This window comes from Canis aureus, chromosome 18, assembly GCF_053574225.1.
Source record: "Canis aureus isolate CA01 chromosome 18, VMU_Caureus_v.1.0, whole genome shotgun sequence".
In the NCBI taxonomy this organism is placed as follows: domain Eukaryota; kingdom Metazoa; phylum Chordata; class Mammalia; order Carnivora; family Canidae; genus Canis; species Canis aureus.
The window spans coordinates 1444269-1470790 of record NC_135628.1 but is presented as its reverse complement, the minus strand read 5'-3'; the positions used below and the strand labels follow the sequence as shown (position 1 = coordinate 1470790).

The 26522-nt window shown below is 52.1% G+C and overlaps 1 long non-coding RNA gene across 5 annotated transcripts; it reads left to right on the top strand.

The window, feature by feature from the left end:
- Positions 1 to 2074: 2074 nt before the first annotated feature.
- Positions 2075 to 4417, top strand: LOC144288486 (uncharacterized). 5 transcript variants are annotated; one of them, XR_013356347.1, is made up of 4 exons: positions 2075 to 2458; positions 2536 to 3066; positions 3359 to 4130; positions 4273 to 4417. It is a non-coding gene; the product is annotated as an uncharacterized LOC144288486 (long non-coding RNA). The 5 variants fall into 5 exon arrangements; XR_013356350.1 differs by having other exon boundaries at positions 2077 to 2458; positions 2536 to 2707; positions 2839 to 3066; positions 3359 to 4417; XR_013356349.1 differs by having other exon boundaries at positions 2085 to 2458; positions 2536 to 2682; positions 2839 to 3066; positions 3359 to 4417.
- The last annotated feature ends 22105 nt before the right edge of the window (positions 4418 to 26522 follow it).

Here is a 26522-nt window from a genome sequence, read left to right as displayed (position 1 = left end):
GGGTTTAAGCAGAATGGGAGGCCCTCACGTGACCATATTCCCGGCACCTCAGCCCAGCAAGCTCTGTCACCCGCAGACAGTAAGCGCCTTAAGGGGAGAGGCTGTGCTGCCGCCTTACTAGCTGTTGCTGATGGGTTGTTAGATGTTCTTACTCTTCTGTTTCTACTCCAGCTGAAAGTCCAAAGACTCAAAAAAAAAAAAAAAAGCTAAGTACTATTTTTTAAAAATATTTTTTAAAAATATTTTTGTCTATTTATTCATGAGAGACACAGAGAGAGACACAGGCAGAGGGAGAAAGAGGCTCCATGCAGGGAGCCCGATGTGGGACTCGATCCCGGGGCTCTAGGATCACGCCCTGGGCCAAAGGCAGCCCTAAACCACTCAGCCACCCGGGCTGCCCTAAGTACTTTCACATAAGGTTTCTGTTGGGTCCTCAGGACAGAGAGAAAGGCGCTATCTGGACTTGGGACAGGGCTATGAAGAACTGAGTCACTCCACCTTGGAAAGTAGGGATTTTTAAATTAAATGTGGTAAATCAAATGTACACATCTTTCCTTGCTTCCTACCCCCCCCCCCCCCGGAAATCACGCTAACATAGAAATAAAATATTTTTAAAATGGATGTAAACCACAGAGGCCAGAAGGATATGAGCTGAACGTCACAGAAGACACAGGATAACCAGATGTTCTGGGGAGATGGAAAGAAGTCGGATACCTGGGAACTATGAGGGGAGGACATGGAACAGCGTGGCGGCGCTGGTGAGAAGGTGAGAAGGAACCGGGAAATTCCCCACGAGAACCCCACAAGTGCATCCCTGTAGTTCAGGGCACGTACTGGGGCTGAACAAAGAAAGATTGGGACTCTGTGTAAGGAGCAACCACACTCTCAAGCCCTTTTTCCTAGTGGACCAGGTAGGCAGCCACCCTGCCTCCAACCCTAGCAAAGCCACCATTTAGGGCTGTAAGCTTCCAGCAGAGGTGGAAGCTAGGGATTGTGCGACCTGTCTGATTTGCGTCATTAAACTGAGGATATTTTTGTCTCTCTGTTGGAAAGTGTGGAGCCAAATTAGTAATATAATAGGGGCACAAAATAGTAAGTAAGTAAAAATCGAATCTATTAACTTTGGGAAAATGAAAACAGTGTAAGAAAGAAAATGGTAATAAACATTACGACGTGAATGGCAGTTACCTACTTACAGTAATATAAACTCTGGATATAAATCGAAGGAAAAAAATTTTAGGCTTTTATTTTAATTCGAATCTGTTACCATACAGTGTGATGTTGGTTTTGGGTTACGATACAGTGATTCAGCAATGCCATATAACACCCAGTGTTCATCATGACAAGCTCGAGCCTTAATCCTCATCACCTGTTTCACCCATTCTCCCCACCACCACCACCTCCCCTTTGGTAACCGCCAGTTTGTTCTCTGTAATTAAGAGTCTGTTTCTTGATTTCTCTCTCTTTTTCCCTTTGCTTGTGTGTTTTGTTCCTTAAACTCCACATGTGAGTGCATTCATATAGTTTTTGTCTTTTTCTGACCGACTTATTTCGCTTGGCATAATACTCTCCATCCACGTTGTTGCAAATGGCAAGATTTCATTCTTTTTTTTATGACTGAATAATATTCCATTGGATCAATGTAGCACATGTTTATCCATTGATCAGCTGACGGACACTTGGGCTGCTTCCGTGATGTGGCAGTGGTAAATAATGGTGCTATGAGCGTAGGGTGTGCATGTGTCCCTTTTGATCAGTGTAGACCCTGAATATCAATCAAACAAAATTATTTTATTTTATTTTATTTTATTTTATTTTATTTTATTTTATTTTATTTTATTATTTTTTTAACAAAATTATTTTAAAAACTAAATTGAAAGAGGAACAAAGAGGGGAAATATTTGAGAGTGGAGGATGAAGTGGAATAGAATAGCTAAATTCTCATCTTCTACGGTTGGAAGTCATTAGATTATGTCTAACGGTGGAGAATCCTGAAGCGGAAATATAAGCATGATTTAGGTGCTCTCAGTGAACTAAATGTAATTGCCTGTGATGATTTTGAAAGCATGCGATGTATTGCTTTGATAGCTTTGAGTAATAATTACAAAAAACAAAGTAGGAAGAGTTTGTTTTGTAATTTCTGACCAAAGAAGAGAAAGAAGGATTGAAGAAGGAAGGAAAGAGAGTGAAGACGGGATTGAGCAACAAAGTGCGAGTCTTTGTTCCGAGGACCAGGGCTTTGAAATGTAATTTTACTTTCTGAGGACCAAAGCCATTGTGCAGGCACACGGCTTGGACACTGAACCCTGACACTCCCTGCCACCCACCCGGGTTACCGTGCACAGTGTAGACTCCAGGTTGCCGGTACCGCACTGCTCCTTGTTTCCGCCGGCAGGCCTCATGGTTCCCGGGGTCTCTTACCTAAGCAAATAGATGAATTGTTACAGGAACGTCCCAGGTAAGAACCACCTGCTCTTCAATAGAAAACAGTAAGAGCCTCCTGGAATTGCTTGCCTCAATTCTCGCTCTTCCCAGCACTCCTAGGTTGCTAAGTCATGATCCCTGCCCACGAAGAACCAGCCCAACGCCCAAACGGAAAGAACCACCGAAGCCAAACGTCCGCCTCCCCACGACTTCCATCCCTGCCTTCCTGCTCCGAGGTACCGGCCCCGCTCTGTGGAGGTCCGTCCTCCTTGCCACGGCACGAGTAGGCTCGGCTTACCCTTGTGGACTGGCCGCGACGGTGATACCCGGGCGGCCAGTGCTCCACTGTCTGTTGTACCTCTTTGTTTTGTGATGTTTGGGTTTTCCACTGCCGCCGTATAATCTTTTCTCCAGAAAGCCTCATTGGAGCCACGCAGGGCTCTGTCTGCGTTTTCTGTGACCTGAGGCAACTCGGTGTGGAGCAGGGACAACACGTGCGGGACAGTAAATCACCCTAAATCAGGCTGACTGAGCAGAAGCGGCAGCTTGGAAGCAGAGCCATCACGGACAAAGGCTCTCCCCTTGACCAGGCCTCAGCCAGGCCCTCCCAGCCCTCTGCAGCCGGCGTCCCCGCCTCGTCAGGTTGGTGAGAATCCCTCCACCCTCGACACCTGATCCAGTTCCTCGCCCCCCACGTGTCATGTCTAAGTGCTCGACCTGCCTTTAGCAAGAATCCTATTAATGGGTCAGGAATCCTCCTCCCTTTGATGCCTCCTCTTAGCCGTTTTCCATCCACTGATCCCCTTCCTGACAGTCGGCTGTAAATCCCCAGCTGTCTCTGCTCTATTTGGAGTTTAGCTTAATCTCTCTCTCTAATTGCAGTCGCCTTGACTGAAGTCGTCTCTGCAGTTTTTTTTTTTTTTCATCTCTGCAGTTTTAACAAGGGCCAGAATAGTGTCTTCTGTAACACCGCAAAGAGCCCACGAGGAGCCATCACCCGACTCCCGTGGAGAAGCCCGGACGTCCCGCACGTTGCAGGCTAAGGGATGGATGCATCTCCTCTGAAGTAGGGTGAACGTGGCTAATACCTGGAGAGCACAGGGCGAGGCCCCCACTGAGCGTGATCTTTACACCCATCCCGGGGGTCGGCAGGAGTCAGCAGCGTGCGGCTGGGTGGCAACAAAGGCCGTTCCCGGGCATTTCCATCAGTTGAGAAAAGTTAGTTACACGACAGAAACTCTACTGCGTGAACTCTAAATCCAACTAGTGGAAGGCAAGGGGGAAAGGCATACGAAAAAACCTTTTCTTGTCTTGAGAGAAAAATACGGAAACACAGATTATTGCTTTTAAGTGGGTTTGAGAGATAACCTGGCGTAATTCCCTCATCCTCCTTTAGCTGAGGCCCAGGGAGCAAGTTGAGTAGCGGACGGTGGTGTCCGGGCTAGAGCAACATCCGGCCTCAAATCCTGTTATCTTTCTACCACACTCACTACCTCCCTATTAGTTTTTCTAGACAATTTCTTGTGAATTATTCTCTCAAGAATGAAGAAGACTGAGTTGCTTAAAGATAAGGCTTAATCCTTACAGTTGTTTACATGAACTCCGATGCCTGGCACCGTGCGGAGCTCGTAAATCATCTCCGCAAAGGTTCAGGAAATTGATTTTCCGTCCTGCCAGCCACCTGCACGGACTCTGATAGATCCAGGGTAGGTGGCAAGGCCCACGGCAGGGGGTATTAGTGAATTATGGTTGCCTGTTTCTGACCGTGTCACTCATCCCTTTAAAAAGAAAGAAAAATGGAATGAGATTCACGATGAGGTGACTCTGTACAATATTCTTGTCATTCAGGACACACGAAATCAAAGGGAAAGAGAAACTAAAGCGCACAGGGTACAGGTTGCTGTTCCAGAATTCTCCGAGTTCTCTGCCCGACGGATGCAGCTTCTGAGGAGAGGAGAGGAAAAAAAAAAAAAAAGGAGAGGAGAGGACGGGTGCCCCCGGCTGTGACCTAGGCCCCGCCGTCAGCCAGGCCTCAGTGGCCAAGGAGAACGGGCCGATCAGCTCCCCGCTCTTGAAAACCCGAACTAGGGGAGAAGCCATTTGCCAACTGCTTGTGAGTGCAAGGAGCAGCGAGAGGGCACACTGGGAAACACGAGCAAGGGGCGCGGGTGGGGGTAGGGCCAAACCACACGCAAGCCGCAGCGGGAGGAGCCGAACGACAGCCAAGCAGAGGACGCGGGGTCAGCAGAGAGGAGGATGGACGGGAGCCCAGAGAGCAGCGACGTGGCACCGCGGCCACCGCCCTGCACCTGGTGTGGAAAGCAGGTGCAGCTTGTTTAGCAGGTTGCCTTCATTTTAATGGATCTTCAGGGAACTTTCCATTTCGCCCAACACACCTTCACAACAGTTCCTCGCTTTATTTGGACTAGCTCAAGTCATATTATTATTATTATTATTATTATTATTATTATTATTATTGCAACAAACAAATCTAGGTGAGACAAGGGCTAAGGACACACTCCGTTAGGCCTTTCAAGGCACTGTCTTTTTTAACCCTCTTAACACACTTGCAAGTTGGGTACAATTACCCCCAACTTAGAATATGAAGACAAAGCTAAATTAGGAAATTTGTTGATTTGTTGAGATTCACCTAGCTACTGTGAGTCCCAGAGCTGAAAATCAAGCCCAAGACTGCCTGGCCAAAGATTTTTTTTTTTTTTTTTTACCACTTTTCTTTTTAAAAATAAGACAGAAAACAAAATAAGTCTTAAAAACCTTGGGATCCCTGGGTGGCACAGCGGTTTGGCACCTGCCTTTGGCCCAGGGCGCGATCCTGGAGACCCGGGATCGAATCCCACGTCAGGCTCCCAGTGCATGGAGCCTGCTTCTCCCTCTGCCTGTGTCTCTGCCTCTCTCTCTCTCTCTCTGTTTGACTATCATAAATAAATAATAAAAAAAAAAAATTTAAAACCCTCTTTGCCCAAAGTTGGTAAATACCGTTACGTTCCACATATGCGAAGATAGTACATTTAGGTAGTTTTGTTTTTTTAGTTCCTTATTTTTTCATGTGGGTAGTTTTAATAGATGGGGATCTAAGTCAAAGAAAAAAAAAACAAAGAAGGAAAGAAAAGAGAAAAGACAAAAAAGAGTGTTTTTAACTTTGACCCAAAACGACTTTTAAAAGTAAAATACTTGAATAAGAAAAATGAGTTTAACTGACCTGTGTGTTTTTTGAAGTGTGTGTTTTTGGCTTTTCAATGTAAATGCATGATTTCTAAGATACACGTGATACGTAAGGAATAGTTTGCAAGCCATGATTCATAGGGCAACTTCAGAAGAGATCATAACCGATCATAATCTACCGCTTGAATAAGGAAGAAGCCCGTGGATTTTAGCAGGATGTTCAGCCTCACGCTGAGGCATCACATGAATTGATTTGTAAGACAGCGTGGATTTAGCAACCAATCCTGAATGGCCCCTCACCCCAGTATTTTCTAGGTGTGTAGGACCCTAAAAAGGTTCCTTGAACCTTTGACTTTGGGTTTCTTGTCTATAAAAACAGTCATGAGTGTAGAGCAAAACCCATCCCGAGGGTCTCTGTGAGGGCGAAATTAGAGAGCTCTGTTCGTGAGACCACAAAATTGACACTTGGTAAGCACTTATTCCTTAATTTTCCCCTTTTTAAAAGATTTCATTTACTTATTTGACAGAGACACAGAGAGAACCAGAGAGCACAAGTGAGGGGAACAGCAGAGGGAGGGGAGGAGCAGGCCCCACTCTGAGCAGGGAGCCCGGGGCCCCGGGACCAGACCCAGGCTGGAGGCAGACGCCCAACGGCCGAGCCACCCAGGCACCCCTTTAATTTTTTTTCCTTTAACAATCTAGAAATTTTTGGGGCACCTGGGTGGCTCGGGTGGTTAGGCGTCTGCCTTTGGCTCAAGTCATGATCTCCAGGTCCTGGGGTGAGTCTGCGTCTCCCCCTGCTTGTGGCCTTTCTGTCTCTCGGTCTCTCTCTCTCTCAAATAAATAAATCTTTTTAAATAAAAGATCTAGAAACTTTGGACTAGGAAATGTAGACAGACTCCAGCTTCTCAGCACGACGCGCCCTGTCGCCTGCAGGAGTGAACCAGAGGCCCAGGCGGTGCCGGGCTTCGTCTGGGGCCAGGTCCCGCGCCCGCAGCCTCGCCTGGAGGCCACTGCCTCTCCGTACCGCGGAGTCCGACCAGTACCGGGAGGCCAGCGTCCGGGGGTCTTTGGGCAACGTCCCTTCTGCCAGTGTTCCCTTTTGCTAAATCTCCTAAAATGACAAGAAAGGAGCAAGGGAGGATCAGGGCACAAGAAGAAAGGAGGAGATGAGAGGAGCGGAAGAGAAGCCGGGGGACCAGGGACGCGGGCTCCGGCTGGGGAGGGCGGGGGACAGGGGAGCAGCGGCTGCCGGAGGGCTGGTCCCGGTAGGCGGCCACTCGCTGGCCTCGCAGGGGAGCGTCCGGGACACCGGACCCCAATACCCCGGGGCAGCGGGGGGTGCTGAGGACGGGCCCCTGCCATTCACGGGGCCGGCAATGGGACACGCCTGTCCCCACCTGCCCCAGGAGACAGCTGGCCCTTCTCTGCACAAACTGTGACCGTCGGGCAACTCATTCCGGCAGGCTGAGCACCGGGTGCAGGGGCGACAACGGGGGTCAGCGGACGGACCCGAAGGCCCCTGGCCGCCCAGGGCTCCAGGGCGCGGGCACGACCCCAGGTAGGACAGGATTGCCCCTTCCCCGCTGCTGCCGTGGGGTCACTGCGGAAACACCTGCTCACGGCCCGCGGCCTCTGGGAGGGCCGCCACCTGACGCCTTTGTGCTTGGACACCGGGTCTCACTGGTGAGATTTCTGCAGTGATTTTTTTTTTATACTGAAGGGTATATATATATATATATATATATAAATATATAATCTGCCTACATTTCTTTATTCATTGCTCGTTTTCTGGTTATGTTCTTTATTTATTTATTGCCTGTTTTCATATATATATAACCAGAAAACCATATGTATATGAGCAAACAGGCAATAAATAAATATATATATACATAACAAGAAAACCATATATATGAAAACTATATATATATATATATATATATGAAAACAGGCAATAAATAAATAAAGAACATAACCAGAAAACAGGCAATGAATAAATAAAGAAATGTAGGCAGATATATATATATATATTTATATATATATATATATATATATATATATAAATATATATATATATATATGAGAAAACAGGCAATAAATAAATATATACATAACCAGAAAACCATATATATATATGAAAACCATATATATATATATGAAAACAGGCAATGAATAAATAAAGAAATGTAGGCAGATTCTGTAGAATGTAGAAGACAACTTGGGAAAAAACCCTACAACTTGCAGCCTCGCAGATGTAACACGTGGTATTTATGACATCACGGAAGGAGAATAAAAAGGCATAAGAGAAGGACGGCAGAAAATGGAGTCATTAGGGATTGAAACCAAGATAATAGAATAAGACATTTCAATTAAAGTTTAAGGGTGAAGAGCACTTCTTAGCAAAATACCCAGGAATTAGGCGGAAAATAAAGGACGGGACAAATCTGCAATAAAGGATGCAAAGAAAGCATGCAATATCCGATCGACGGACGTCAGGAGGGAAGGGAAAGGGAGAGGAACTCGCTACCAACAAGAACACGCGGGCAAGTTGCCCAGCACTTGGTAAGATGCGCGCGTTTTCAGTTGGAGCGGCCCGTGGAACGCAGCACGTGATAAACTTGCAAAGAATCCCAGTAAAGGAAGGAATCGTCAAATTTCAGCCCAGTTGGGCAACGCATGCGTGTTGGGAGCTTCCAGAGAGGAAAAAACAATAGGTCGTACCCAAAAGATGAGGGAAGGGAAGGACGGCGGGCAATCCCTTCGGGCTCCGAGACGAACGAGGTGCCACGTAGACGTTGTCCGCCAGGCCCACCGGCAGCCAAGCGTGAGGGTGAAATGAAGTCACTTTCATGCAATTAAAGGTCCCGTGAAATGCACCGCGGCCCCGCTCCTAAACTACTACAGAAATATGCGCTCTTTCGACGGAGAACAGCATTTTTTAAATGGGAAAAAAACAAGCAAGAGAGGCCCGACAGAGGCACGGGCAGCTGGCCGAGCAGGGGAGGGGGACGGGGGCTGCGGGCGAGGGCGGCGGGCCTGGCCGAGGGAGAAAGGCTCCGGGGACATGCCTGCCCTCCCACCCGGCGGGTGCTGGCCACTGCTCGAGCATCCGTCGAGGGTACGTAGCAGCGCGTGAGGGGGAATGAAGTGATGGAATGAAAGGGGACGACTGTTAGCTTCAAGAAATAAGCACCTATTTTCCCGGCCGGGGGCATCCTCAGGGACTGTCCCTGGGCCTAGGGTCACTCGGCCGCGCTGCGCGGGTGGCGCCGTTATCCGCTCGGCTCGATGCTTCCTGTGACCTAGAGCCCGGCTCGCCTCGGCCAAGCGGTCGCCGCCTGGACGCCTAAGGGCCCCCTGTGCTCGCTGCCGCGGGGAACGAGCAGCAGCTTCCCCGGAGAAGGTGCCTGGAATCTTCCCCCTCCCGAAGCGGGAAAATGGGCAATTTCCATTGGAAATAGTTAACATGAAAAAATGCATTAAGGCTTCAGGACTCAGGAGGAGGGCGATGGGAGAAGCCGCCCCGGCATCGGTGAAGGAGGCTCATCAGTGTGACCTGCCGTCAGGTTGCCCTCAGTCCCCGAAGTCTAGCAAACTGCAGCCTGTTTGTCCGGATGAGCCGCGGCGGGGGGGAGGGGGGAGGCCGGGGACAGTCGAAAGCTTTCATCTTTCACAAGGACAGAAGTTCTTCCTAAGGTACAGCTCGTGGGTGCGAGGTTGACCTGGTGCCTGCGGTGAGGCCCGGGCTGAACGCCTAAAACCGCTAGTCCTCTCGGGGCTCGGCGGGTCGGAGGGTGGGGGCTGGCTCGCCGACCCCCACCCTGCACCTCGCTGATGATGGGTGGAAAAGGATTTTTTAAGGAGAACATAAAACCATAAGAACAAATGTACGTGGGAGGAGATGACGGAGCAGAATGTGGGGTGTCGGGGGGCGGTCAGGGGTCAGCGGGGAGGACCCAGCAGCGCAGGGGCCAAGGGCCGGGTCAGCAGGGGGCAGCTGAGGGCCCGAGGAGCCATGGGAGCCCCCAGCTGCTGCAGAGGTGGGCGAGAGGAGGGGCGGGGGCTGAGGGCCCGTCAGAGGCAGCCAGTGTCCACACCTGCTCCTCCCGCATAGGCCGCGGGCCGCGTACAGCCGCTGACCCCCCCCCCCCGGGGAGCCCAGGGCCCGAGGACCCCACGTCCTGCGGGTGGAGAACCCCGTCCCCATCCTCCTGGGTCCCTGATACCCGCAGGAAGGCTCACCGGGCCCACCTCACCTGGGAAACCCTTCCCTGACCGACGAGCCCACGAGTAAAGGCCCCAGTGCAGGTCCAGGGTCAAGTCCAGGGTCAGGCAGCCCCGCTCAGGGCGCAGTTCCTGAGCAGCTTCTCGCCCCCCTGATCTGGCCATGTGGGTTCCCAGGGGTCAGGGACGGACGGGGTCGGGGTGGCGACCTGGGGTGGGTCTCCGCCGGGACTCTGCGGTGAGAGGCAGAGATGGTGCTCGCAGGGGTGCCGGGGGGTCACGGAGGAGGGGATGTGGCCCCAGCGACTTGTCCGGGCTGCAAGGCAGGCCGCCCCAGAGGACAGACCCCGGTGCTCGGAGCGCCCTGGGGCCGGGGACCCTGGAACCCGAGGCTCTGAAGGACGCGGAGCCGCACACAGGACCCAGTGAGCCCGAGGGGGCTTCCGGGCGGCGGGGGGCCGGCGGGGGTGGGGGGGATGGCGCGCTGGGTGGGCTAGGCCTGGGGGTCGGAGGCCCACGGGTGGGCAGGAGACGGGAGGCGGGTGGAGGCTGGGGGCCGCCTAGGTCCCTGCGTCCTGCCACCCGGGAGGGGCCCCTTTCAAATCCTGCTCTTTTCACTAAACTGGCACCGCTTGCCTCAAGGCCAACTTTATTTTCCTTATAAACTTCTCGGAATCGCGCCGGGCGGCTCACGGTGGAGCATCTACCCTCGGCTCAGGTCGTGACCCCGGGCCCTGGGGTCGAGCCCCGCGTGGGGCTCCCCGCTCCGCAGGGCACCTGCGCGTCCCCCTCCACTCGGGGGCTCTCCTCTCTCTCACATAAAGACAATCTTAAAAAATAAAGCGAAATAAAAGCCTCTGATTCTCGCTGTTTGTATTAAGGCCACAGCATCTGCAGGGGGTCCCCTCCGAGTGCCCCCCACGAGGTCCCTCCCATTTCCCATGTTCTGAAGGCGAGGTGCTGAGAGAGAGATCTCAGCAGGCTCCTCTCCTGCCCAGCGTGGAGCAGGCGGGGCTCGATCCCGCGGCCCCGAGGTCATGACCTGAGCCAAAATCCAGTGTGGGACGCTTAACCGGCCGAGCCCCCCCGGCGCCCCACCGTTTATCATTTAAAAATGCTTCTTCATTTGCTTCCCTTGACGTGTCACCGGCTGCGCACTTGGGGCGCGGCGGTCCCGGGTCATCCTCCAGTCCCCAGGCGCTTATTGATCATCGTTTTCATTAGATTTTTGACTGCCGCTTTGTCTGGTGAAAGTTCCGGACAGCCGCGGGCAGCAGGCAGGGCCCGGTGATGTCAGCGGCCCCACGTGATGTGTGACTGTCCCCCCGTCGGTGTGGCCGGCTGAACGATGCCTCCAAAAGGTGTCTGTTCCCCAGTCTCTGGGTCCTGGGCTTGTTATCTCACATGGTGCACGAGCTTCCGAGGGCGGCTCAAGAAATCACCGTAAACTTGGGGGTTTAAACGACAGAAATGCATTCAGTCGGAGTTCTGGAAGCTGGAGGGCGGCACCAGGGTGTCGGTGGGCCCTTGGGGGGCGGCAGAGGCGAGAACCCTTCCCAGCCTGCCAGCTGTTGGCGGTCCTCCCGCCCCGGGCTTGCGGCTCCCGTCTGTCCATCTTTGCGGGGCCTCCTTCCCTGTGTCTCTGTGCGTCTTTTTCTGCCTCTTCTAAAGACACTTTCATTACATTTAGGGCCCGTCCTAATCCAGGATGATCCCATTGCGGTCTTCACCTTCATCGGATCTGCAAAGGTCCTATTTCCAAATAAAGTCACATTCTGAGTTCTCAGGTCAACAAAGAAGTGTTCTAGGATGTTGCTTAACCCACTGCGTATGGCCCAGACTTTGTGGATGGGATTAAATTAAGGGCTATGGGACTGGGAGGTTATGCTGCACTACCTAGGTGGGCCCTGAAGGCCATCACAGGCGTCCCTATAAAAAAGAGGCAGAGAGAGGGATGCACAGAACATTACCTATTTCTTTCGACGGTTCGCTGCCTCCCGCAGCTTGTGTCCCAACATCTGATACTTGACAGGTACAGAGACGATTTTTCTTAAAGAGTTTTTAGTCTATAAAAATGTGTATCTATGCAAATAAGTCCAATAAAATAGCCATCAGTGACTCTCTGAGTTCCCGCTTCGCACTGGCTGGGGGAAAGCAGGCGGCTGCTGTCCTAGTGTGACAGGAACAGGCCTTCGCAGCCGCTCCTTCGCCGGGAACGGCCGTTGGGATGAATTTTGAAATGTCTTTCACGCTGAGCCTGAACGTGCGATGCTTTCCCCAATTTCCCAAGTCAGTGTGGCCGTAGCCTGCGCACGAAGAGACCTGGATAGGAAGCTCCTTTGTGCTCCTGCTGCGCCCCGATTCCCGCTCAGGGGCGCTCGGCCTCCTGCACGGGCCCGAGGGTGTCCCCTCCTCCCTCTCGGCGGCGCTGGGGGCAGCGGGCACGAGGACGGGTTCCCGCCCACGTGGCCTGGTGGACGCGGAGACGGTTCCCGGGGGGGGGGGGAGCGTTCGCACCCCGACAGCTTCGGTGGCTGGTGAGTGACCGTATTCCGTCCCGACTCCATGGGCGGTTTCCGGGTCTGCACTTAGGCTGAAAAGTCGGTGATCGGAGAGGGAGGAACGCCGCAGGACGACATCCGGGAGGCGTCAGGTTGCTTCACATTTTTCTATGGAAATGCTCGCTACCAGTTTGCTCAGGCTCCTCCAACAGCGAAGCACCAGCTAAGGAGCTGACACAGCAGAGGCCCGTGGCCTCCGCTGAGGCCGCACGACCACGACCACGGTCCTTTCTGAGGGCCTTGCCGCCTTGGGGCTGCTGCCGGCCCGGTCGCCTCGGCTAGTAGGCGCCAGTCTCTCTGTGTCCTCGCATGGTCTCTCCTCTGTCATTCCTCTGGTTCTGTGTCCAAATGTCCCTAACAACACGGGTCACATTAACACCCCCCCAGTGACCTCCTCTTAACCTGACTACCTCGGTAATGAATATTGCTCTCTCTGAATAAAGCTCGATTCTGATGCACTGGGGGGCAGGGGGCGAGGATCCCAACACTTTTTTCCTTGGGGGAAGGAATTCAACCCATAACGCTCTGATCTGCAAACTCCCGTGGCAGCAGTTTGCAGCGTGGGCTGCAGGACGAGGCTCGTCCGTGGAAGCGGAGCTCGAGCGAGCAGCGGGTAGACTAAGCAAGAGCGTCACGGGCAGCATGAGCTCAGCCACCCGCAGCCGCGTCTCGGGGGGCAAGTGGGGAATTGTACTCGGAGAAAGGACTGAGCCTGCCCTCGGGGCATCTCGGCTTCATTCACGCCCTTAGACTACGGCAGCACCAAGAATGTGCCTATTTACAGAAACAAGGGACAGACTATTGCTGTGATCTTGTCAAAGTTTCAAGATCAAGTCAATCATTTAGTTAAGGAATTAAACAGTATGAAAGGGGTTAAATGAAATCCCATGTAATTCAGATATTCCCTTAAAGAACATCATAAAAAAAAAAAGAAAGAAGAAAGAAAGAAAGAAGAAAGAAAGGAAAGAAAGAAAGAAAAAGAAAGAAAGAAAGAAAGAAAGAAAGAAAGAAAGAAAGAAAGAAAGAAAGAAAAAGAAAGAAAGAGAAAGAAAAGAACTGTACCTTCTTGTCCATGATGGGAGCTGACATGAAGTTGCCCTGACGGGTTGAAACCCCACAAGGACGATCTCACGGCTCCACTTACCTTTACGACATAGGCCCCATCAAAGATGCAATTTGCTATTAATTTGTGGGATTTTCTGATCATTTGTCTGCCTCATGCGAATGTCAGGAACATGCCTCTCCGTGTTCCCTCTGGGCAAGCACAGCCTGATGTTTTTAGGTTCTTAGGCATGACCTCAAGTGTTGGGTCATAGGATGGCCCCGGTAAATATTGCCCATGAATGAAAGAATGGGATAGCATTTGAACAGATTCAGGTGTTACTTGGTCAAATGATGCAATATGCGTTCATCCAATCATTCATCGCCAGTAATATTTATTGTTCTGCAAGTACAGCTTTGTGAGGGGCTAGAGAGGTTTCAGTGCTGACAAAGGAGTGACATTTTCTCTCCAAGAGTTTAGGATTTGCAAATAGAACCAGAATACCCCCAAATCGGGAGGTACGGGTCCAATATGCGATGAGAAAACATAAACTCACAGACAAGAGGAGACTGTCAGGTTCTGAGAGCAGAGGAGGCTCCTGAAGGTGGAGGTGGAGGCGGATCTCAAGGAACGAGAAGGATGTTGGAGGATGAAGATGAGAGAAAAGGGGGGCACCCAGACGGAAGGAACCGCAGTGATGCTTCTATAATAGCAAGTAGCTATATTGGCAAGAAAAGAAAACAAAAGTAGGGAGCTGTTGACAATAAAAATTAGACTGGGGCCCTCACTTGCTGAACCGAAGACTTTAGGGAGCTTCCGTGATGGGGGGGGGGGGCAAGGATTTTTCCTTGTGACGACGTGGGTAGAGTGTTTCCTGGGGAAGACCTCAGGGCAGCGGTGGCTGTAAATGGGAAGGTCATTTAGGAAGATGCGCACATTAGTCCGGGCTACTGGGGCCACAACGGGGGAGATCCGGTTTTGTGGGGTCTGGAGCTGACACAATTGGACAGTGCAAGAAAAGTAACACAGAACCGAGCGGCAGGTATTTATTTAAAGGAGCAAAGTCATGCAAAGTACAGGTCTTAAACAGCTCACAACTACCATAAACATGAAAAATCGTGAAAAATATCAGGCCTTTCAAAATTAACAGCCTGACACACGTTTATGACTTTTTCTTTTTTAAAAAGTAGTTCCCATGCCCAGCGTGGAGCCCAAAGAGGGGCTTAAACCCATAACCCTGAGATCAAGACCTGAGCAGAGATCAAGAGGCGGCCACTTAACGGACTGAGCCACTCAGGTGCCCTAACGTTTTATTTTCTTTAAATTTCACCTACATACTCATTTATAGTCTCTTCCTGTGACAACAGTACTGTAATGCCATTTTCTGTAGAGAGAATGGGAAGATACGTCCCCACCCCCCACCCCCCGCGGTATATTTAACCACAGTTTAAAAAAAAAATATTGATAATTTAGAAAATTCTCTTCTAACTTCACAATTTGCTGTTGGTGATGTCACATTAAGACGGGTTCCAGGGGATCCCTGGGTGGCGCAGCGGTTTGGCGCCTGCCTTTGGCCCAGGGCGCGATCCTGGAGACCCGGGATCGAATCCCACATCGGGCTCCCGGTGCATGGAGCCTGCTTCTCCCTCTGCCTGTGTCTCTGCCTCTCTCTCTCTCTCTCTCTGTGACTATCATAAAAAAATAAATTAAAAAAAAAAAAATAAAAAAAAATAAGATGGGTTCCAATGTGATAGGATACGTGAGACTTTGCCCAGAACGTCACATGTGCTGTCGTGTTACCCTCTGGAAATGGACTAATTCCACGTTACACATTAGTAATTGGTATAATCACCTTATGACCGCGTACGTTGCACGAGGGAGTATATCCTTGACAAAGCAGAAGGGTTCTGAGCGGGCGCTGGTGAGAACCCAGGCCCCCCAGGCCCCCCGCTCCTAACTGGACCCGTGTAATGCTGGGGAGTCCCCCACACGAGCCCTCGGCCCTGGGCCTTGCAGATCTTGCGCCCGCTCCCTAGTTCTGACGGGGTGGGACACCCGCAAATAGGGTCCTATGAAGACATGACCTCTGCCCTGTGTTGCAAGGCTGGCTGAGTCAGCCTAGGAGGTAACTGGGGGTGTTTCTAGAAACTTCCTACACCTGAGAGTCTAGGGATCAATCGGCTGCAGAAGGAAGTGCCTCGGACCCGCTGAACAGACCACACTAAACCCGCCCCAAATAATCTCCAACTCGGTTTCTTCTTCTCTGTTACCAGATTCCTGTGATCCCTCCAACGCCACTGCCCAAGGAGGAGCGGGTGTCGCCGGGGGACGCGTGCTGGAAGGGCCGGGGAGGTGGCGGGAGCCGGTCGTCTCAAGCACCTGCAGGCTGCGTATCTCATGCCCACTGAGCCGATCCGAGGGCCCCGGGCCTTCGGGATGTGCTCGCCTCGGCACTAGCCGTCCCGCGGGGTAGGCGGCCCGGGGCCCCGCGGCCCAGAGCGTGGGCTGTCACGGGAGCAGGGCGCCGACGGTCGTCACTGCCACCTGGCTAGCAAGCGCTTCCCCTGCGGCCTCTGCCCAGGAGGACGAAGCGTGGTCCTGGGGAGGCCCGGGGGCCACGGTGGCGAGGGCGGCCTCTGCCACCAGCCCCGGCAGCTGAGGCAGGAGCCTGGCCGCCCAACGGCCCGACGGACCTGAAAATCTCCCGCCCGCGACATCAATGTGGACGCGGACTTTCCCCGGGTGACACGTCTCACCTTTGGATGAGATCCCAGCTCAGGTCGAGTCCTGGCGGGAAGCCCCGTGAGGCATCTCAGGCCGAGCCTGGATTCCTGAACCAAGGAGCCCGTCGCTCCAGGCCGCTCACCCGGGAAGGGCTTTATCACGAGGCCGCGGAACCGAGCACAGGCCGCTTCCAGGGCCGCGGGCCTCCGACCCACGAAGGGCCCGGCGCTCGCCGTGCCTGCCTTAGGGCAAACCTGCCTTTGAACGTGAGCCTGAGCCAGATCCGCGGCCTTGGGAACACGTTACGTCCCACATGGTCACGCGGTGGACGTCCCCACTATCCGCGGCACCGTCCCCCGGGCAGGCGGCGTGGCCTTGGTGCCGAGACTGCTCGGGCGGTACCAGGGGAGAGAAACAAAAGCTGACCATCGGCCAAAGGTAGGAGGTGGGGGAGCGCTAAGGGGAGAAAATACTTCTTTGAACCGTTTTGGAAACCTAGGACTTCAACAGGAAATGATAAGCACACACTAAGGGGGACCAGGGGAGACCCCAAGTTAGAGAGCTCGCAAGATCGCACAGGTCTCTCGGTGCAGGAGCCGAGACCGAGAAAGGCGAGGGTCACCCCGTGGTAGGGATTCGTGACACGGTTATGGGGTTCCGGCCCAGCTTTTTGGCAAAGGGAAGTTAGGAAAAGTCAGGAAGTTAGGACAAGGTGATGAAATAGAACAACAGGAAGCCGAGGGGTCGCAGTGAGAGGGGGACACGGGTTCAGGAGACGCCCCGAGGACGCGGGTGGCTGGGTCAGAGCGGGAATCCGGAGCTGGAGAGCCTGGCAGTGCAATACTTCCACGGGAGGCCGGTGAGCCGCATTCAGCCGCGGAAACGTGTGGTTTTAATGGAAAGTAAAAGAAAACTCACTGAAATTTAACACAAAAATTGTGACACCGGGTTTTCAAAATTTTCATCGATGATTTTTTTTTAAAGATTTTATTTATTTATTCATGAGAGAGAGAGAGAGAGGCAGAGACACAGGCAGAGGGAGAAGCAGGCTCCCCGCAAGGAGCCCGATGCGGGACTCGATCCCAGGACCCGGGGTCACACGCTAGGGTGAAGGCAGGTGCTCCACCGCTGAGCCCCCCATGTGACCCCAAAAAACATTTCTAAACTGTGTCATGGGTTATGAACCTCCCAGGACCCGAAATGACCCAGATGGCTGCTTGGACAAGGCAGCACCATGGAGTAGGGGAGAGTCACCAGCTCTCACCTTGGCAACAGCCTGTTGGGGGGGTGGGGCGTGAGCAGAGGACGCACCCCCCAGGAGACCTGCTGTCTGCCGGAGGGTGTGGCTGTCCCGGCGTCCCCAGGGTCCCCACCCCGCCTGGGTCCCCGGGAGGGGCTGCGGCACCTGTCGCTGTGGCCCGGGCGGTGCTGAGATGGGACATGTGGTGGCCAAGTGGGCCCGCGCCTCCTGTGGCCCCAGGGGGACTGCGGAGAGTGGGGTGCCCCCAAGGAGCCCGGAGGAGCCCGCGGCCGAGGTGGGCCTCTGGTGACCGCTGCACACAGGTCCCTGCTGCATTGGCCTTTGGGCCACAGCTGCCTCACCGCAGCCTCCCGGCCCACGTACCAAGGGGGTTCTGCGCTCCGACAGGGCCCTGGGCTGCTCCTGGGGGCACAGACGTGTCCACACCCGCGTCCACACAGACCTATTGGTGGAGCTTAGCGACGTTGGACCCTGCTGGCCCAGCTGCAGGCCCTCGAACTCCTACTGTGCACGTTTCTGTGTACGCCGGGCCCGCGGGATCCCTCGAGGGGCCCTGGAGGTGCAGGTGCCGGGGGGAGGGGGGCAGGTGGAGCGCGGGCCTCGTGCGCTGGGTGCCGGCTCCCACGGGGGTGGGGGGACCCTGGAGGTGCAGGTGCAGAGGGCTGGAGGGGGCAGGTGGAGCGCGCACCTCGTGCACTGGGTGCCGGCTCCCAGGGGTGCAGGGGGGCCTGGAGGTGGAGGTGTGGGGGGGGCAGGTGGAGCAGGCGCCTTGTGCGCTGGGTGCTGGCTCCCGGGAGGTGGGGGGGGTGTGCCTGGAAGTGCAGGTGCCCCACATGTGCCCAGCGTTCCCCTGGGTCCTTCCTCCGCGTCCCCGTTGCCTGCAGGTACGCGTTTGCCCGTGTGCAGAGGCAGCCGCTGTAGGGTTCCCGCCTTGCCGAGACCAGGCCCCCGTGTGTCCCCAGGGCTGTAGCCCGGGCCTGGGCTCGGGCTGCCCGCTGCCCCACCGAGCACCCAGGCCCCCCACCTCCTGCCAGGTGGGTGCCTCCAGCCACAGCCTCACACTTGGACACCACCGCCTTCCAGATGCCGCTTCGCCAGCTCGGCCAGTTGAGTCAGATCCAATGTTTTTGAGGAATTCCTGGCATGTACCCCATGGGGTGCGTGGACAGGTGCATGAACCCGTGCGTGGGCAGGGGCGTGTCTGTGTCCCCCCCGCCCCGGTCTGCTCTGTGGGCTCCCTCGCTGGTCCTCAGGAAGGCAGAAGTCCTACTCGGCCACAGTTTGAGCTGTGGGTCCTGGCTGCCCAGTGTTTCTCCCCTCCGCCCTCCCAACTCCAGTGTTCCAGACTGTTCCCTGGCGGTGCTCACAAGGGGATAGTCCAGGCACAGTGTCCTCGAGGAGCAACACCTCGGAGGCTCGTGCGGGACACCTGGCCACGGGATGATGCTGGTTGCAGTGACGTTAAAAGGAGCAGGATACCGAAAGTGTCAGGTGTCGCAGGAGGGAGGGGAGGCGGAGGCTGGAGACCCCCCACCAGCTCCGCGGGGAGCCCAAGGCAGGTTCTGGAGCCTCCTGTGTCCTGCGGTGGCCCCGAGGGTGCAGGCCCAAGCCCAGCAATTGGGGATGGGACGGTGTGTCCCCCCCGCGCCTCGACCTCAGTGACTCCCCAGAGGTGTGCAACGGCGGCCTGGGCTCCCTTCCCGCTCTGCGGATGGGATTACTAGGAACCTTCTAGTGTGTGACCTCTGGAGGCGCAGGAGTGAGTGTGCCCGGTGTGCCCCGCGTGCACGGCCGGCCGGTACCGCACACGCTGTTTGCAGCACAAGGCTGGCGGGGCCACGAGCCTTCCACAGAGGATCCCACCGAGTGGGATTTCTGCAGCTCCCCCGACGTGCAGCTGCCGTCGGCTCAGAGGAAATCCTCTTTGGGCCGCTCCCGCTGCGGAGAGCTCAGTTCTGAGGGCAGTGATGACACCCACGGCCTCAGGGCCTCGATGGAGGAGCGTGGACCTGCGGGAGAGGTTTCCCGAGCGGCCGTCCAGCCGCAGAGTGGCCCCGTGGACTTCCGTGCCCGTGTCTTCATCTGGGCTCCCCGAAGAGGCCGAGAGGGGACGGTCCCTGCCGTCGGACCCTGGGCGCAGGGAAGGTGCTGCTTGCTCGCCTGGGCCCTCGGGGACGTCCTTAGCGCCTCGGTGCTTGGCTCCCTGGCCTCAGAAACGGCGACGGCCCTGTGCCGTCGGGATGGAAGGGCAGGTGCGCAGAGGCACCAGGCTGGTGTGTGCAGCGCCCGCGGTGGGCCAGCCTGGGCGCGTGCCTCGCCCGTGGACACGCACGGGACGCTTGGCTGCAGACGCGAAAACCCGAGGCTTTAGAGGCTACTGACCTGCTCAGGGTCACCAGGTCGCAGGATGTCCCACGGTCGAGCTGAGGTCGGTAATGTTGCCCACGTGAGCCCGGCATTTGGCGCTGGTAGGAGTCACCCTCCCCCCCACCCGGGCAGAGGCTGGTCCCTGCAGGTTCCCCAACGGCACGGAGCAGAGGCCGAGCAGCTTTCTGGGTTACGAGGAAAGACCCTGGGGGAGAAGTGAGCGGCGGCCGAGAGCTTGGCCCCAGACTGACACGGGGGCCTCGTGCCAGCGGGTGGGGGTGCATGTGGTTCCCCAGGGAACGAGGGGGAGGAACGAAGGCTCAGATCTCTCTAGAACTGGACCGAGAAGGGCCCAGGACGGAGCATGTTCCCTTGTCACCCGGGAAGGCAAAGCTGGTGGCTCGGCCAAGGGGGGCCCGGGCCTCCTGTTGGGGGACGTGAGTTGGGGGGCAAGAGCCCGAGGGACTCGGCCGTGGGGGGCGCTGGGGCCGTGGGGCTCGGTGGCCACGTGGCCACCTTCAAAGGCCAGATGCGGCCGTGCTGCTGTTTCCCTGACAAGACGCCGCCAGCCTGCGCAGGGCCTCCCCTCAGCTCCAGGGTGGATCCATTTCCTCACGTCGGGGCGCGCCGGGCATGTGGATCACCCCTGGGGTGGGCGCCCCGGCGGCACTCCCCGGCCTCCCGGGCCTGGAGCCAGTCTCCAGACAGAGTCCCTTCAAACCGAAGCGAAGCCGAGTCCTCAGATTGAGGCTAACACTGTTCTCCCGGGCAACCTCCTGACGCTGGGGCCGGCGACCCGGTCTAGGCTTCCCGGCTCCTTGTCCGTGAATTCCCCGCATGGCCCAGGAGCGCAGTGCGAGCCACGGCCCGGTCCGCACGGAGGCAAGGTGTGACTTTGCCCTGGCCTCTCGCCCTTTCTCCTGTGGATCCCGCGGCCAGACTGACAATCGCTGCCCTGCACTTTGGTGGGTTACTCTTCCCTTGGTCGGTTTCTGAACAGTACAAATTTGGGTTCCGGAAACAAATACTTTCGCATATTTATTTATTCATGAGAGACACAGAGCGAGAGGCAGAGACACAGGCAGAGGGAGAAGCAGGGTCCCCACAAGGAGCCCGATGCGGGACTCAGTCCAACATCCTGGGATCACGCCCTGGGCCGAAGGCAGATGCTCAACCACTGAGCCACCCAGGTGTCCCTCCCTTTTTTTCCCGTTCTATTAGGAAAAATCCGAATCAATGTCTAAAGTCTATTTCTTTTTCTCCCCCTACCTTTTTCTTTGCTTGGGAGATGCTTACTCAAATTAGTTCTAGTAGCGTCTACGTTTTGACAGCCCAGAGAACTCCGCTAAGAGAGTTATGCTCAGGGGATCCCTTGGTGGTGCAGCGGTTTAGCACCTGCCTTCGGTCCAGGGTGTGATCCTGGAGTCCCGGGATCGAGTCCCACGTCGGGCTCCCTGCAGGGAGCCTGCTTCTCCCTCTGCCTGTGTCTCTGCCTCCCTCTCTCTCTCTATCTCTGTCTATCACGAATGAATAAATAAAATCTTAAAAAAAAAAAGAGAGAGAGTTGTGCTCAGGTTGCTGCAGCATTGCAAGCAGTTGCTTCGAGCGTCTGGTCATTTGGTTTTTTGTTGTTGTTATTTGTTTTTTTTTTTTGTCCTACTTCATGTGAAGGAGATGCTTTCTCTAGGAACAGACATTTTCTCTCTCTCCATCTCCGTGGGTGAGTCATCAGCTGCTGCTTTATTCTGTAGGTTATTACTTCAGCATGATCTGTATCAGTCAGGCCCGATGGTACTTTAGTTATAAAGAACCTGAAAGACATGAGACTCTCAAAGGAACACAGCCTCACTGCGTTTTGCCGTCTCCCATACGGGCATCCCAGGTTGGCAGTGGCTTTGTTTACTGTGGTCACTCAAGGACCACAACGAAAAAGAATTTCTCTTTGAGGTCTGGCACTGTCGCATCGCCCAGGGGCTATCACATCACACATCTGTCCGCAGCCCATTGGCCAAATCTAGCCACGTAGCCTCATCCAAAAACAAAGGAGTGAAGAAACGTAGACCTACAAAGTGCCCAGAAGGGGAAGAACAGGAAGCAGCTGTTCAGCAGCTCCAATAGGCTACTACTTGAAATCACAGAAAAAGATACAATGAAATAGAATATTTATCTATATCCATCGACCCACCCATCTATCTATCTATCATCTATCAATCTATCATCTATCTATCTAATCTATCACGTGTCGGGGACCCAAAGTACACCTGCTTGTTCAGTAGATACAAATACTTCTGTATTTGATTTCCCGCATATGTTTGCTCGCATCCAGAAGGCCATTGGTGATTTTGGACTTTTTTTATCTGTAGAAAGAAGAAACATTGACTATAATCATCAGCTGCCTCTCTAACACCTTCTAAGAAAAACTCTGTGCTGTGTTTCAGTTAAGAGGTGATGAGATTTCTTAATCATGATCCAAACTGTCTTGAACAAGTTTCAACACAAACTATAAATAGCCACTCAGGACCATCTGCTGCACATATTTTGGTGTCGGGGATATTCGAGGGAAAAAAGTTAAAGTTGCCAACGTGAGGCTCTTCAGAACCGTCGCCTGGCCCTTGAAACCCGTGCTAGGATCGCTTTCGCTCCTGCCAGGGTCTCCATAAACCGACCAGCATTATCGACACGTAAACGAGATTCAAATGTAAGCTTTATTTTTGAGAAGGAAATGAACACATCCTTACTAATTGGGCCTAAATGTCAGCACCGACTTTCACGGGCTGTTATGAACTCCAATCTCCATGCATCCATACGGCGGTATAGACATAGAAGCAAAAATCTACTTTACAAACAGATCATCTTTCTAAATGTGGCCCAACCGCCGCCCCCACCAGCGTTATTGACGTATATATTGACGAATAACAATGGTAATAGAGTCAAGGTGTATGATATAATAATTTGACACACATATACCTCGTGAAAGGGTTTCCGTAATCAATTTAATTAATATGCCCATTGTTTCACACACTTTTTTTTGTTGTTTTTTGGTTTTGAGGCTGAGAATGCTTTAAGAGCCACTCTCTAGCAAATTTCAATTATACAATATAGTCTTAGCAGCCCTGGTCACGGCGCTCACAACTATTCATCTGACAACGGAAAGTTGAGCCCTTTTACCGACTTCTCCCCCTTCCCCTAACCTCCAACCCCCCTGCCCCAGGCAACAACCACTTTACTACTTTCCCTAACCTACCTTCCGTCCTTCCTTTCTTCTTAGAGTCCATATAGAGGAGACTCCCCGCAGTATTTGTCTTTTCCTGTCTGGCTTATTTCATTCAGTCTCATGCCCTCAGGGTCATTTGTTGTCAAATGGCCAGGATTTCCTTCTCTCTCTCTCATATATATATACACACACACATATATATGTCATATATACGTATATATAAATCATATATATTTATATTTGTAAATATATATTATATCTATATCATATATATTATATATATCATATTTTAGAGATCATATATATTTATATATATAAATACATATTTCCTTCTTTGTTAAAATTGAATATATATGTATTTAATACTCTCGCGTTCATTGAAGCGTGTTATATTATGTATAAATGCTGCAATGAACATGGGAGGACGGATTTCTCTTTGAGATAGTGATTTCTTTCCCTTTAGATATACACCCACGAGTAGGATTGCTGGATCATATGGTGCTTCTATTTTTAATTTCTTGAGGAACTTCCATAGCGGTATTGAGTTACAGGAGTTCCTTATGTATTTTGGATATTAAACCTTCATTAGATATATGGTTTACCTTATATTAGGTTGAGTAGGTGGCCTTTTCATTTTGTTGACGGATTCCTTTGCTGGGAAAGACCCTTTTTATTTTTATTATTAATTTTTTTTAAAGATTGTATTTATTTATTCACGAGAGACACAGAAAGAGACAGAGACACAGGCGGAGGGAGAAGCAGGCTCCATGCAGGGAGCCTGATGTGGGACTCGATCCTGGGACCCTGGGGGTCACGCCCTGAGCTGAAGGCAAATGCTCAACCGCTGAGCCCCAGGTGTCCCACGGGAAGACACCTTTTAGTCTGATATCATCCCCCTTGTTTATTTTGCTTTTGTTGTCATTGCTTGTAGCATCAAATCCACAAATTTATCACCAAGCAAGGTGTTTTATATACACATGCTGGTTGTGTAGACGATAGAAATGAATTTTCCCATCTATGTTATGCTATAATTTGGTGGTTAGATTCCCAGATTTGATCATAAAAACTCTCTTCCTCCTCTCCTTCCAAGTCTGACTTTCTCTTCTCTGGTAGCTTTGACTGCATTACGAGATTCTGAGGCATCACATAAAACGAAGTCATGGGGTGGGGGGCAGTGAGAGACAGCCGTGTTAGCAGCGTCCTCGCGCTGGAAGATGGGACTGCAGTGGCATGCACCCAAGGGTAGCGGGTGTGAGGATCCTACAGCCTTTCATGTAAGAGTCCCCACATTTGGCTCACGAACACTGAAGATTATCTCAACAGTGTCATGCAACTTGGCAGATAATATGCATTCTCATGATATTCCTCTCACTCTTTCCTCTCCTTGTCTAGATTCAGATTCTGTTATCACATCTCAGCCTGTCCTAAGCATAGCAGCGGGAGACATCCCATGTGCTGGGAATAGCAATGCGGAATACTCTGATTTACAGAAGGGAGCTTTTCTTTACTGTTCAAATTTCAATTTGATTTAGTTTTGGATCGACTTGATTTAGTATTGGATCAATACAACAAGGTGGTTTGATTTTCCATAGGAGGAGAGGGCTTTTAGAGTACACATTTCCCTTTCCAGAATCAAGTAATTATCAGACATTTTTGTGTATTTTTTACAGAGATACGTCATACATATACAAGTAAACGCATATCTACCCATCATCCATCTATCTCACTTTCTTGTATTATACACATTTTCTTTGCACGGCCTTTTCACGTAACCTTATATTTTGGAGATCATTACAAGTTACTACATAATGAGTTTTTTTAATCCCTTTTTTATAGCTGCCCCTTTTGGGATGTATGTGATTTTTTTCACCACTGCTCTATTATTTGGGTACTTAGATTGTTTTCAGTATTTTGCCTTTACTAAAAATAATTAGGTAGTAACTTTTCATAAACACTATTTGGAGCACACCTGGAAGAAACATGCATGGGTAAGTTCCAAGATACATCCAGTAGCCACGCGAAGGGATCACAGACTCCCACCACTTGCATCATACACACAGATACAGGCTTCCCCGGCGATTCCAGGAACAGAGAAGCAGTACGGCCGAGCAGTCCCCCAAGGTCGGCTTTTTCCCCAGGACGAGCCGGATAGTGATGCTCTGAGTGTGCACTGGCTGAAGTGTCAGCGGATAGGGGCCTACCCGGGCCAGCAGGCTAGAGGGAGTGCGCCAGCACTCCGGGGGGACCCCGAACCCACAGCAGGAGGCCCTCTCAAGGGTGGGGGGCGCTGACAGTGGCCGTCCCGCCCTGGTTGAGCCTCTGTCTCAGGGCATGACCCCGGGTCCCGGGATCGAGTGTCGCATCGGGCTCCCTGCGGGAAGCCTGCTTCTCCCTATGCCTGGGTCTCTCTCTCTCTCTCTCTCTCTGGGTCTCTCATGAATAAATAAATAAAATCTTTAGAAAGGAAGTGTCTATCTCTTCACGGTTAGGTATGAACAATGATTATAGTTTTGGTGGTTGGTCTGTTTGAAGATTCCTTTGAATGGATTGAGGAAACTGCTTTCTGCAGCTTTCTGGGAGTTTTTAAAAAGTCACTAATTGGTATTGAATTTGGTCAAATGCTGTTTTCCCCCCTCTACTGAAATGATCACACGATTTTTTTTCCTTTTCTATTTGTTAACATATATTACTGGTATTCTTAGAATCGTGTATTACTGAAATAAATCCTAGTTATCACGATGTATTATAAATTGATGAAATTGATTTATGAATATGTTTTTAAAAATATTTTTGTGTCTATGTTTATAAGTGATATTGATTTCTAATTTCCTTTTTTTTTTCTAGTGATGTTCTCTTATAGTTTAATATGAGGATTATGTTCCTTCAGCCTGAAGGATTTCATTTAACTTACCTTGTAACGCTGGTCTGTTGGTGACAGATTCTCTCAGCTTTTGTTTATCTGTATATATATGTTCATTTTTGCCTTCATTTTGGAAGACTATTCTCTTTGACCATACTTCCTTTTTGGTCTTAGAACCCTTAAAAGATGTTGTTCTATTATTGTCTAGCCTGCATAGTGTCTGGGATGAAGCCTGTGATTCTTCTTATGATTGTCTCACAAATACAATGTGTGTTTTTTCCTCTGTCTGCTTTTAAAATTTTCTGTTTATCTTTGGGACTCAGCAATTTGACTGTGATATGCCTGCGTGTGGTTTCCTTGGCTTGGCAGTACACAAGGTTTAGGATTTCTGGTTGGATTTTTTAAAAAATTGAATTTGGAAAGATGTTTGCCTTTATTTAATTAACTATTTTTTCCTGCTCTTTTCTCTCCTTTCCACCTCAGATTCCAATTAGACATGTGTTTGATGTTAGACTGCTTTATACTTTCCCAGTTGACATTTAGGCTCTGTTTACATTTTGTCTTTTTTTCTCTCCCTGTATTTCAGTTTGCATGGTTTCTCCAGACTTTAAGCTCATTAACCTTCATATGTAAAGGGCATTTCGATGCTCATGGTACTTCCA